Raw genomic sequence first — 11814 nt, forward strand, 5'->3', positions numbered from 1 at the left:
GAGATACACATGCATGCCAAATATGAAGTTGCTATCTTCAATATAGCAAAAGTTATTGCAAAATGTTAAAGTTGGCGCAAACAGACCAACAGACCAACAGACAGACCAACAGACAGACCAACAGACAGACAGGGCAAAAGCAATATGTCCCCCACTACTATAGTGGGGGACATAAAAATGCCCCACCCACTGGCGGCCATGTTTTTTCACCAATCCCGACCATTTTCAAACTTGTCCGAGATATCAATTAAACCAATGTTTTAACCAAATTTCATGAGGATTGGGCAAAAATTGTGACTTCTAGAGTGTTTACAAGGTTTCTCTATAGCCAAATAGGGAAAACTGCCACTATATACATGTACATATAGAGAAAAATGACCCCTCATCCATGCTTTAGTGATGGATGAAGGGGCATTATTGGAAATAAAGCCTGAGGCTGAGCATGTATAATTTAGCATATCGTTCCGACGATATTTCTAATCGATCGCGATTTAAAGCATAAAAACAAATCGAGTATACCTCACTCCAACCGGAAGCGCTCTTCAATCGGAAGTCATAATTTACAGTAAAAAGAATGTTTTGTTGCATTACTTCATAAAGGGTGGGAAATCCATTGATTCCTTTTTAAACAAAATAGATAATGTATAAATGGGATGGGAATATACATGCTCAGCCTCAGGCTTTATTTCCAATAATGCCCCTTCATCCATCACTAAAGCTTGGATGAGGGGTCATTATTTTCCATAAAGCCTTCTGGCTTTCACATGTATAATTTAGCATCTTTAAAAAGCAACAAAACCATTCTTTCCATAGAATGATATATAATACAACACAAAAAATAAAAAGTGTAACAAATATCAATTCCAAATAAGTATTGTCTTCCACTCTTATATGAATGCACCATATCTGTTATAAAATGTATAACAAATTCAAAAGCATTATGTATAATACAAAACATATTTGATATTTGAACAACACAAAAGACCGTGTCCATAAGAAATATTGTGTCTAATCAACATTAGAACTCAAAACAGCTTGGGAGAATGAGACATTTTCATTTGTTAAAGCCTTTCGAAGATAAAATTTTCGAAAGTTTTTATCCGACTTCCAGTCTGCAGTGTCCAATATATTTTTTAAACTACATCCTCTACTAAATGCAGCCGAGGTGGATGCACTTCTATACGAATGTGCCTTAAAGATTTCAGAATTGACACCCGACATAGTCAACACATCTTTCAACCATCTAGCAATGGTGCTAGAGGAAACTGGCTGAAAAGTTTTATATGATATAAAAAACTGTGACGATTTCCTAATCGTTTTAGTAACTCTAAGATAATGTAAAACAGTATGCATAACACATAATTCTTCTTTGTCATAATGATCTATTTTAAGCACAAATGCATCACCCATTTTAGTCGTTTTCAATAGTTTAGGAAATGTAAACACAACTGCCTGTTGTTCCTTATACAAGTTATTAACATTCATAGAAACTAAAGTCTGTGCTCTTGGAGCTGTAGCCAGTGCAATCAGTGCTACCAATTTCAATGTCAACATTTTCAATGTCAGATTATTCAAAGGATAAAGAGACAATAAATATTTTAAAACAACTGATACATCCCACGTGAATCTATAACGCGGTACAGGTGGCTTACTATGAAAACAACCTTTAAGGTATCGTTTCACTAAGAAACAATTCTGACACCAAGAATTTCCGAAAAAAGGTAATGTCTGTAGAAGCATTGATTTGTGTGTGTTAAGAACTGAGTAAGATTTATTATTATACTTTAAATAATAAAGATAATCAACTACTTTAATTTCAGTCGTAATAAGGGGATTAACTTTCCTTCGTAAACACCAAAAATACCATCGTTTCCACGCCAGGTCATATTGCTTCCTAGTTCCAGGTCTCCATGACTGGATGATAGTGTTTGCAGTTTCTGGTAAAAGTCCTTGACTCTCAAGTGATTTCCGGATAAGACTGCTGCGCCCATGATGATCTTCTTTGCTAATGGATGCTCCTGCCCGTTGTGTGGCAGGGTGAGCAAGTCCCTGTGTTTTGGTAGCCTGACAGGAAAATCAGATAGAATAGTCATCATTATAGAAAACCATGTTTGAGACCTCCATATAGGAAAAACTACTATAGCTTTCTCTACTTTATCAGGTTTAATATTATTGATTACTTTCCCCATAAGATTAAATGGGGGGAAAATATATGGAACTTCAGTTTTCCAACAAATACTAAATGTATTAGTATATGTTGATCCAGGTTCTGGAAACCAAGAGACAAATCTATCTATCTGCTTGTTAATTCTGATGCAAAAAGATCTATTTTAGGTACAAAAAACTGAGAAGTAATTCTACAAAAAATATCTGCTTTTAACATCCATTCTGTTGCATCAGAAAAATTTCTTGAATAAAAATCAGCTGTATTTAAAACACCTGGGACATGAATAGCAGACAAATATACTTTCCTTTCAATACACCATTGCCAAATATCTTTGGCTAACAAATCCATAGAAATTGATGTCATGCCACCCATGTCATTAATATATTTTATTGCTGATATGTTATCAGATTGTATTTCTATGTGAACATTACAATGATGAACATACAATGATTGTAAAGCATAGAAAATTGCAAGTAATTCTAAATAATTAATTGATAGAGCAGATTCTTCAGGATTCCATCTGCCGTTAGAATATCTTTCAGTGTCTAACTCTTCACAACCCCATCCTTGCTTAGATGCGTCAGTCCGACATCTCGACTGAATCGAAAAAGGACGAATCCGTTTTCCATTTTTTAATCTTATATTCTCTATCCACCACAAAAGTTCCATTTTACTTTCATCAGATAAAATCATCTTTTGATTAAAATCTGTACTAGAATTCAAACCGAGAATTTTGTTTCTTTCCAAAGTCCTATAATGTAGGGGTGCCTCAAAAACTGCATAAAATGCATTAATAATCAATCCTATAAATGACGCCAATTCTCGTACAATAATTGTATTTTTACTATAAATATTTCGAGCGTACAAAATAATCTTTTGTAACTTTTCTTCTGTGAGGACAACCATGAATTGAACACTGTCAATAATAAATCCAAAAAAGACCATCCTTTGTGTAGGGATCAGAACCGATTTTGAATGGTTAATGGTATAACCTAATTTCTGCAAAGTGTCAATCATTGTTAGTGTGTTAGCCTTACAAACAGCTTGATTCAGGTTCATATTCAACGAATCATCAATGTAGTATGAACAGCCTATGCCTAACTGTCGAAAATAGGAATACACTGGTTTTAAAATTTTTGTAAAAATATATGGGGCAGATGCCAATCCGAACGGAAGACAACTGAACGAGTACAACACTTCGTTCCAATAAAATTTAAGATATTTCTGGCTTTCTTTATGAATTGGTATAGAATAATATGCTTGTTCCATGTCTACTGATGTCATGAAATCATTTTCTTGTAATAAATCCCAAACAACATTAAATGTTTCTTGTTTGAAATGATGGTATGTTACAAACTCATTCAAGCTTTAAGATTAATTACTGGTCTAAATTTACCACCAGGTTTTGGTACAATGAATATATTTGATATGAACTCATTTGGTTCTGATATGGATACCTTTATGGCACCTATTTCCAATAATTTTTTAATTTCAGTATCTATTATAATTCGCTGTTCATTATTAAATTTAATACTATTTGGAAGTTTTTTCTGAACAGATTGTTTGTAAAATTCAATGGAATAATCATTGACAACATCTAGTATCCATGGGTCAGTGGTTAGTTTTTCCCAACTTTCAAAACAATTTTTAAGTTTACCGCCCGAGGAATCTACTTGTCGTTTGGGTAAGCTGAAGTAGCTCCTACCCGGCCTGCTCTGGCCCTGAAAGGTCTTGAGAAATTTCCTCTCTGTACAGGATATGGCTGGAATCTATAATTCCCAGAATATCCTCTGCGAAATGGTCTGTTGGTTCCACGTCCCCGCCATGGTTTGTAGGACCCATACTGGGAATCCTTAGCAATATATGCCATCGAGTCACATGATTTAATTTCCTTGGACACATCATCGCCAAACAGATTCTTTGTGATAGGCATTGATATATTACACAGTCCAAAGTATTTCTTTTTCAAATGAGGACGAATGCTGTAGCGCCTCTTTACTGAAATATTGTACTGTACTTGACCAAGCAATGTAAGTGTGTCCGACAAAAGGGTTTTTGTTCCCTGATTTAATGCAGCCGATTTCAGATTTTCAGCTAATTTGATTACCGGTACCATGGCTGTGGCAACAATATTCTGAATTTCAGCCAAACCTCTGTCTTGTGTGTGCACTCTTTTATCTAATATTTTCCAGATTTCAGGATTAACAAGTGGTGGTCCAGCCATATCAACATTTTCAGGAATCTTATATTTCTTTGCAATGACCTCTATATCGCACTGAGAAGTGCATGCCACATAAATCAATTTTGCTAAAGATTTAGCAATGGGTTTATCCGTTTCTAAAGCCTTCAATTTAGGAGGCTGCCAATTTTCATCCTCAGAAGTAACTGAGCCAAACAGTTCTTCTTCAATATTCTTAGACCTAGAAGGTCCTGGAGTTTCAGTGTCTGAAACATCCACTGAATTTATTTGCACATGTAAATTTGGCCGATCCACCTCTTGATAAGAATATTCATCAAATGTATCATAATAGTGGGGGTCAACATCTGGGATACCCAGTTTCTGTCTTAATTTTACAATATCTTCCTTTGAGAGCTGATTTATGTCAATAGAAGATAATGGCAACTTTTTTGACTTGTTTGTAGGTGTCTGATTACGACTAACTGGTTTTGAGGCCTTTTTGACAACGGACTTAACTTTCTTTTTTCCCTTAACGGGACTTTTTCCACGTTTCTCTTTAGTAGTCACGGTGGAAACCTCAACCATAGAAGCAACATATGGTGTATCAACGATATCACCAGATTCGAAACCGGAAAACTACGAGTCCCCGTTCACATCCGATAAGTCGAGAACATCGTTTTCAACAGAGCTCATTTTTACCAATTATAAACAAATATAAGAATACTTGCCTATAAATAAATATTTATAAACAAGGACAGCGTCCTTGTGAGCCCTTTTCTGTATACTAAACACAAAATATTCTAAGTTAAAACACGTGTGTGAAAAAAGCACTAAAAAATCGTGCCTACCTTGTCGATCGCCGAAACAATTATGACTTCCGATTGAAGAGCGCTTCCGGTTGGAGTGAGGTATACTCGATTTGTTTTTATGCTTTAAATCGCGATCGATTAGAAATATCGTCAGAACGATATGCTAAATTATACATGTGAAAGCCAGAAGGCTTTATGGAAAATAATGCCCCGCCCACTGGCGGCCATGCTTTTTCACCGATCTCGATCATTTTCATACTCGTCCGAGACATCAATTGAACCAATGTTTTGACCAACTTTCATGATGATTGGGAAAAAATTGCTACTTCTAGAGTGTTTACAAAGTTTCTCTATAGCCAAATAAGGAAAACTGCCCCGCCCACTGGCCGCCATGTTTTTCAACGGATCGGAACCACTTTTGAACTCAACCAAGATATCATTAAGACAAACATTTTGACAAAGTTACATGAAGATTGGGCATGAAATGTGACTTCTACAGTGTTTACAAGGTGTTTTTGACCTAGTGACCTAGTTTTTGACCCGGCACAACCCAGTTTCGAACTCGGCCGAGATTTCATTTGGACAAAGCTTCTGACCAAGTTTCATGAAGATGGGACAAGAGTGTGGCCTCTAGAGTGTTTACGAGAAAATGTTAACGGACGGACAGACATAGGACGGACAAAGACCGGTCACAAAACCTCACCTGAGCAGTCAAGTGAGCTAAAAACAATTTACCGAAACAAAATGCATCATGTGCAAATGTTCTATCAAAGGATTTCACGTGATCTCTATAACCATGACTCAAACAGGACCCACAACTCATCAAGACCATACAATAGACAATCCCAGAAATTGATAACTCCCGGATTACCGCCCCTGAATACTTTCGCGCGCCTCCAAAATGCTACTGAAGAAAAAAACATGACATATATGAGTGTATAGGTCCCTGAACAAAACAAGAAGGCGAAATGATTTTATCAATATATTTGAAGATTTACATAGTTTCTGTTATCGATCTGATAATCAAATAATAGTTCGTGTTTTTTAAGATCAGTTATTACGTATTAGTAGAAATAAGGTTCATCTGCATTCATTTAAGAGTAATAAAACTCGGCATGAAAAGGGACCTATTTTAAAGGTCCCTGGCAAGAATAAGATATTGATTGTCATTTAACATGTTATTTAAAGGGGACACGTGATATGTTATCTTAATAACGGTATCTTCACATGTGCATACATGTGGTGTCACGGGCATACCCATAAACGCTTTTAATCCACACTTGGAACATCGCCTCCCATTGAGCGGATTCGTTCGTTCCTTTATCGCTGATGTTTTTTTTCAAGACCTTTATCTTACTGAAATTAATCATCCATAATAAAGAAGCAAAATCACTTATTTTTTTGTGTTTTTATTTTTTATCGTAAATTAAGACACAAGTTTAGGAAATCTAGAGAACACAATTGGAACTATTCAAGTTTATTAAAGGTTCCATATTTTTCATGTTGAACATGTTTAACGTGAATTTAGATGTTATTAAGAAAAAGAAATAAAAAATAATTAAATCAGTTTAGACAGGGTTTTTTTTTACTAAGAAGGTGACGCCGATATTCGGCGTCTTCCCCTACCAGAATTTTTCCCCTAAAAATACAATTTCCCCTCCCAAAATATAAGTTTTCACCAAAATACAATATTTTACCCTCAAAGAAATGTGTTTTTTTTCTTTTGGGAAGTCGACACTGATCCAATTTGTACCATGTACAACGATCTCGCTCTCTCTCTCTCTCCCGACGAACACTCAAATCTGGGAATCCCAGTGATTCTATATATAGCTCTTAAATTACGTCATGGAAACCGGGCAACTAATCGTATTAATCGTGTGACTTTTTTACTGGATTCCAGTCTTGCGCGAGAAGGGTGTTTCGTCAATTAATTACCGGAAACCAGTCGAATTTTCATCCGGGTTATGTGAAAGCCAAGATATAAACGTTAAAACAGAAAAAAGTCTCACAATTGGCGTTCATACACGAACAAAATAAAACGTTCGAACTCGGAAAATATTAATTGCGTTGACGCATTTTTTAAGAATGAATTATCAAAAAACGTGGAAACCCAGCAGGATTCGGAGGTGGATGTAATCAACATCGATTAATACTGTCGGATTATTGTGAAAGTGAAAGTAGACAATCGGCAGCTGCCGCACCTTTCCCTTCCAATACTGTAGCAGATCTAGATCGTCAACCCATTCATCATGAAATTGAAATCATAATATTGACATCGTTCCCCGGACCCAGTTGAAAACATTTCCCATTATTAGATCTACACCTGCAACTTTATTTAGGAATTTGAATTTAATATCATACTTGTTCATGTGTTTAAAAACAAAAAGGTCAGAGACATGCCTCTTTTTCTAAAAAAAACCTGAAGTCTGTATGTGAGTTATAGACATTGAAATGAACAGTTTTTATTTTTTCCCCAAATATGTCTCTTTCGCGCTCGATTTTCCCCTTTTACCCAGCGTCTTTCCCTTTTTCTAAAAAAAAACCCTGTTAGAAAATATTGAGAACAGCCTAAAAAGTTTTTTTTTCAGACTATAAACTTTGATATTACATGTTTAAAGTTATTTAAATAATAATATAAGAAAGTTAAAGGCAAAAGCTGATAAAATTTTGTCCTTTTCAATAAAAAAAGTATGCTATGTTCTGACATCTTACACAGTTTTGCAAATAAATAGCTCCGGTACTTGTTCAGTTAGAATCACAAAAATCATATCCGGCTAGTGATTTTTGTATAAGCTTGAGAGCGATTTTTAAATAAAAGAAATTGCTAAAAAGCACTTTATAGTTTAAGACTCAACAAGATACATACATTTAGTTTAAAAAAGTTTGCCTCTACCTGAAATCTTACAAAGGTTCGCTAATCAATATTTCCAGACCAATTTTAGAATCACTAACTTCATTTCAGCTATAGATTTTTATATTAGCTTTAAAATTTCACTTACAAAGGAAATATCAATATATACGTCAAAGTGTATTTTATATTTGTACGTCGAAGTACAATTTTAGTACTGCGACGTAGATATTGTACGTCGACTTACATTTCTCTTTTTACCTAGTAGGTCTTGTTGACTTTTGACCAAAATTGTACGTCATAGTAATCTGCCAAATTCTTCAGTACTGTCAGGATCAGCGGGTCACGTGATAGCCAATATGGCAGTGGTCAATTTATCGATTGTGGGATTGCCTATACCTGCTTTGGAATCAGTCAGTGTTAAACATTTCAGATAACAATTCTTCGCATATTGTCCAGTGTGATAGGAAACTTGAACATGTATATAGAACTAATCAATTGAATAAGTTACCCCGGTACTTTACAGATAGCACTTACAGGGCTCGCACTGTCGTTCGCCATGAGAGACATTTGCGAAAATATCGAGAATTTGGCTCAAGAAAATTCTGATTTGCGAAAATGCTTAAATCTCGCAAATCTTTATTGAAATTATCCTCCATTTAAATCCAGACTGGTTTTCTATAGTTTTCTCTTTGTTTCATTGAAAGTGTTCGCAAATTGAACAATAAACGAAAACCGGTCTGCACCAGAACATGAGACATCGCTTGACCTAACAAGATGTGTTTGTGAAACACTTTGTCCCCGTATATAACGTTTGACCTTGAAGGATGACCTTGACCTTGACCCTTCACCACTCAAAATGTGCAGCTCCATGAGATACACATGCATGTCAAATATAAAATTGCTAGCTTCAATATTGCAGAAGTGACATTACATGTGCAATTTTGACCCATATATTTGACCTTGAAGGATGACCTTGACCTTTCACCACTCAAAATGTGCAGCTCCATGAAATACACATGCATGCCAAATATCAAGTTGCTATCTTCATTATTGCAAAAGTACTCATAAAATGAGCGATTTCAGCCACATATATTTGACCTCTGACCTTGAAGGGTGACCTTGACCTTGACCTTTCACCACTCAAAATGTGCAGCTCCATGAGATACACATGCATGCCAAATATCAAGTTGCTATCTTCAATATTGAAATATTGCAAAAAGTGTACATTAAATGAGCGATTTTGACCCATATATTTGACCTTGAAGGATGACCTTGACCTTTCACCACTCAAAATGTGCAGCTCCATGAGATACATATGCATGCCAAATATCAAGTTGCTAGCTTCAATATTGCAAAAGTTATTGCAAAATGTTAAAGTTGGCGCAAACCAACCAACCAACAGACCAACCCAACAGACCAACCAACAGGGCAAAAACAATATGTCCCCCACTACTATAGTGGGGGACATAAAAATATTGTTATTGAAGCGCACGTGGTAGCTGGCCAATCAACATTGAGTTCGCTCACACATAATACATGTATTGGGTCAATCATGCGTAGACACTTGGAATACTGTCATCTGCCAACAATTTAGCGGCCGATGGCAAACGTCGTATTAAAAGATAAACAAATGACAAGAAGAGCAACAATAAATAATTTCTCAGCTGATCACTTTAGACCTTTCTACCGACTATCAATCTGAATTAAAGGATGATCATTGAATAATTAGTTCTATGTTGATGACGTTACACCTTTCTGTCGATAATCAACGTCATTGTTTTAAATAAAAGGTGATAATTTAGAAGTTGCTGTATGCTATTGTAAATAAAAATGTCAACCAAATGGTATATTTATTACGTATTTGATAGGCTACTGATTTTCATTTTCTGCAATCAAACAATATGCAAATTTTGTTTCAAGTGCAGAACCCGTACAATTTTTCGGACTCTCATTTTAGGATACATTATTTTTCGCAAATTAAAATTTATTTTTCGGAGCTCTTTATAGAAGAAATAGGATGATGAATACACATGCGGTAATACAGACGATGTGGTTTATATTATTTAGAATTGTATTCACTAGAAATTGCAATTGGAAAGACTATAACAAAGAACAATTTGTAAGGGCTTTGGGTGGGGTGGGAGGCTTTGCCCTTTATTCCTGTTGGGTTCCTTGTTCTAAGACCCCCGGCCTAATTTTCAGGATTTCAAATTTGGGACAACTTAATCCACTGTTAAGTGTACATGTATAAATTAACTTATGTTTGTACTTTGAAAAGTACCATAATAATAATTTCTATATTGAAAACTGCATGTTATATAATATGTGATATGCCCTTGTTGTCATAAAAAGAAATATGAACAAGTGCATAGTATATATTATTATTTCAAAACCACTTTTCACGCGCCGAAAAACGAAATCTGGTTGGCTCAAAGAAATTTTGGGCCAGCGCTAGCCCTGACTAACTATGTGTGGTTTTCGATGTGGAAAATCCCAGCATGTTACTATAATTAGAGTACCATTGTTATAAAAATACATCCCGGGAAACCAAATGCACTCAGTCTCATATACACTCATTTGTTCTTCCTTTAGATACACGTATACACTCGTTTTGTTTCGTCATTATAATTTAAGTATTGTATAATCAATAAAATTTAAAATTTAATGCAGAACAGGTTTTCAGAAATATATTAAAAACACGTCTAAATTCTTTAACATAATCCTAACTTAATTAACCGATCAATCTTTCAAGGTTGCATGATGAACATGTATCGATAAAAGCAAGGTATAAAACCCAGAATTTCCAGAAATATCCAGAAAACCCGGAAATCTTTTAGGTAAAACCCCACAAAAGTAACAATGGTTATAAATGCAATATTCGTATCATATGAATTATAATGGTATCGTTGGAAAAAAGAACCTCCAAAGTTTCTTACAATGTAAAAATATTGTATGGCATGGTCAGAGTCAGCCTTTTTAAGTTTTTTTTACACACAAAAATGCCTAAAGGAAAACCTTGGAAAAAGTAAAAGTGGTTATAAAAACATTATAATTAATTCGATATTAATAAAATGGTACCTTTGTAAAGAAGTTCCTCTAAGGTTTCTTACGATGTAAAAATAATGTTTTGTCAGTATCAGATTCAAGCTTTGAATCATGGCCAAAGTCGGCCAATTGATATGATTATTGTACACAAAACAATATCTTGAGGAAAACCCGTAAAAGATAAAATGGGTTATAAAAGCAACATTTTTCCAACCGACCATACATGAGTTAGTACCGTTGTAATGGTATTCTTCCACCGTTTCTAAATATGTAAAATATATTTTCAGAATGGCATATTATTACTGCTGATTGCGACCAAAGTTGGTGTATATTTTTATCTTCTTTATAATTACAAGCTGTGTTTCCAGTAAAAGCCGGATATGATAAAAGTGACTATAAAAGCATTCTAAAATATACAACATTATTGTTTTACAGTATCAGATTACCACTATTGTTAGCATCCATAGTTAGTATAAGTTCTATGATTGCTTATGCCAAATTATGTTTACCAAAAATTGGGGAAAATAAAAGGGATCATAAAAGCAATATTTTTCAACAGACCTTTATTTAAATAATACTGCTGTAAAAAGGGGATTGTATGACGCTCCAAAAGTATGCAAAAGTAATATGTTTGCAATACTGAAAGTGACTAGTACTACAACTTATACCAACTTCGGACGAAAATTACAGCTCACATCTGATATTGAAAACATATGACTTTTGCATATTTTAGGAATGTCATCAAATCCCTTTTAAAGCAATA

The sequence above is a fragment of the Dreissena polymorpha genome, chromosome 7, assembly GCF_020536995.1.
Source record: "Dreissena polymorpha isolate Duluth1 chromosome 7, UMN_Dpol_1.0, whole genome shotgun sequence".
NCBI lineage: Eukaryota > Metazoa > Mollusca > Bivalvia > Myida > Dreissenidae > Dreissena > Dreissena polymorpha.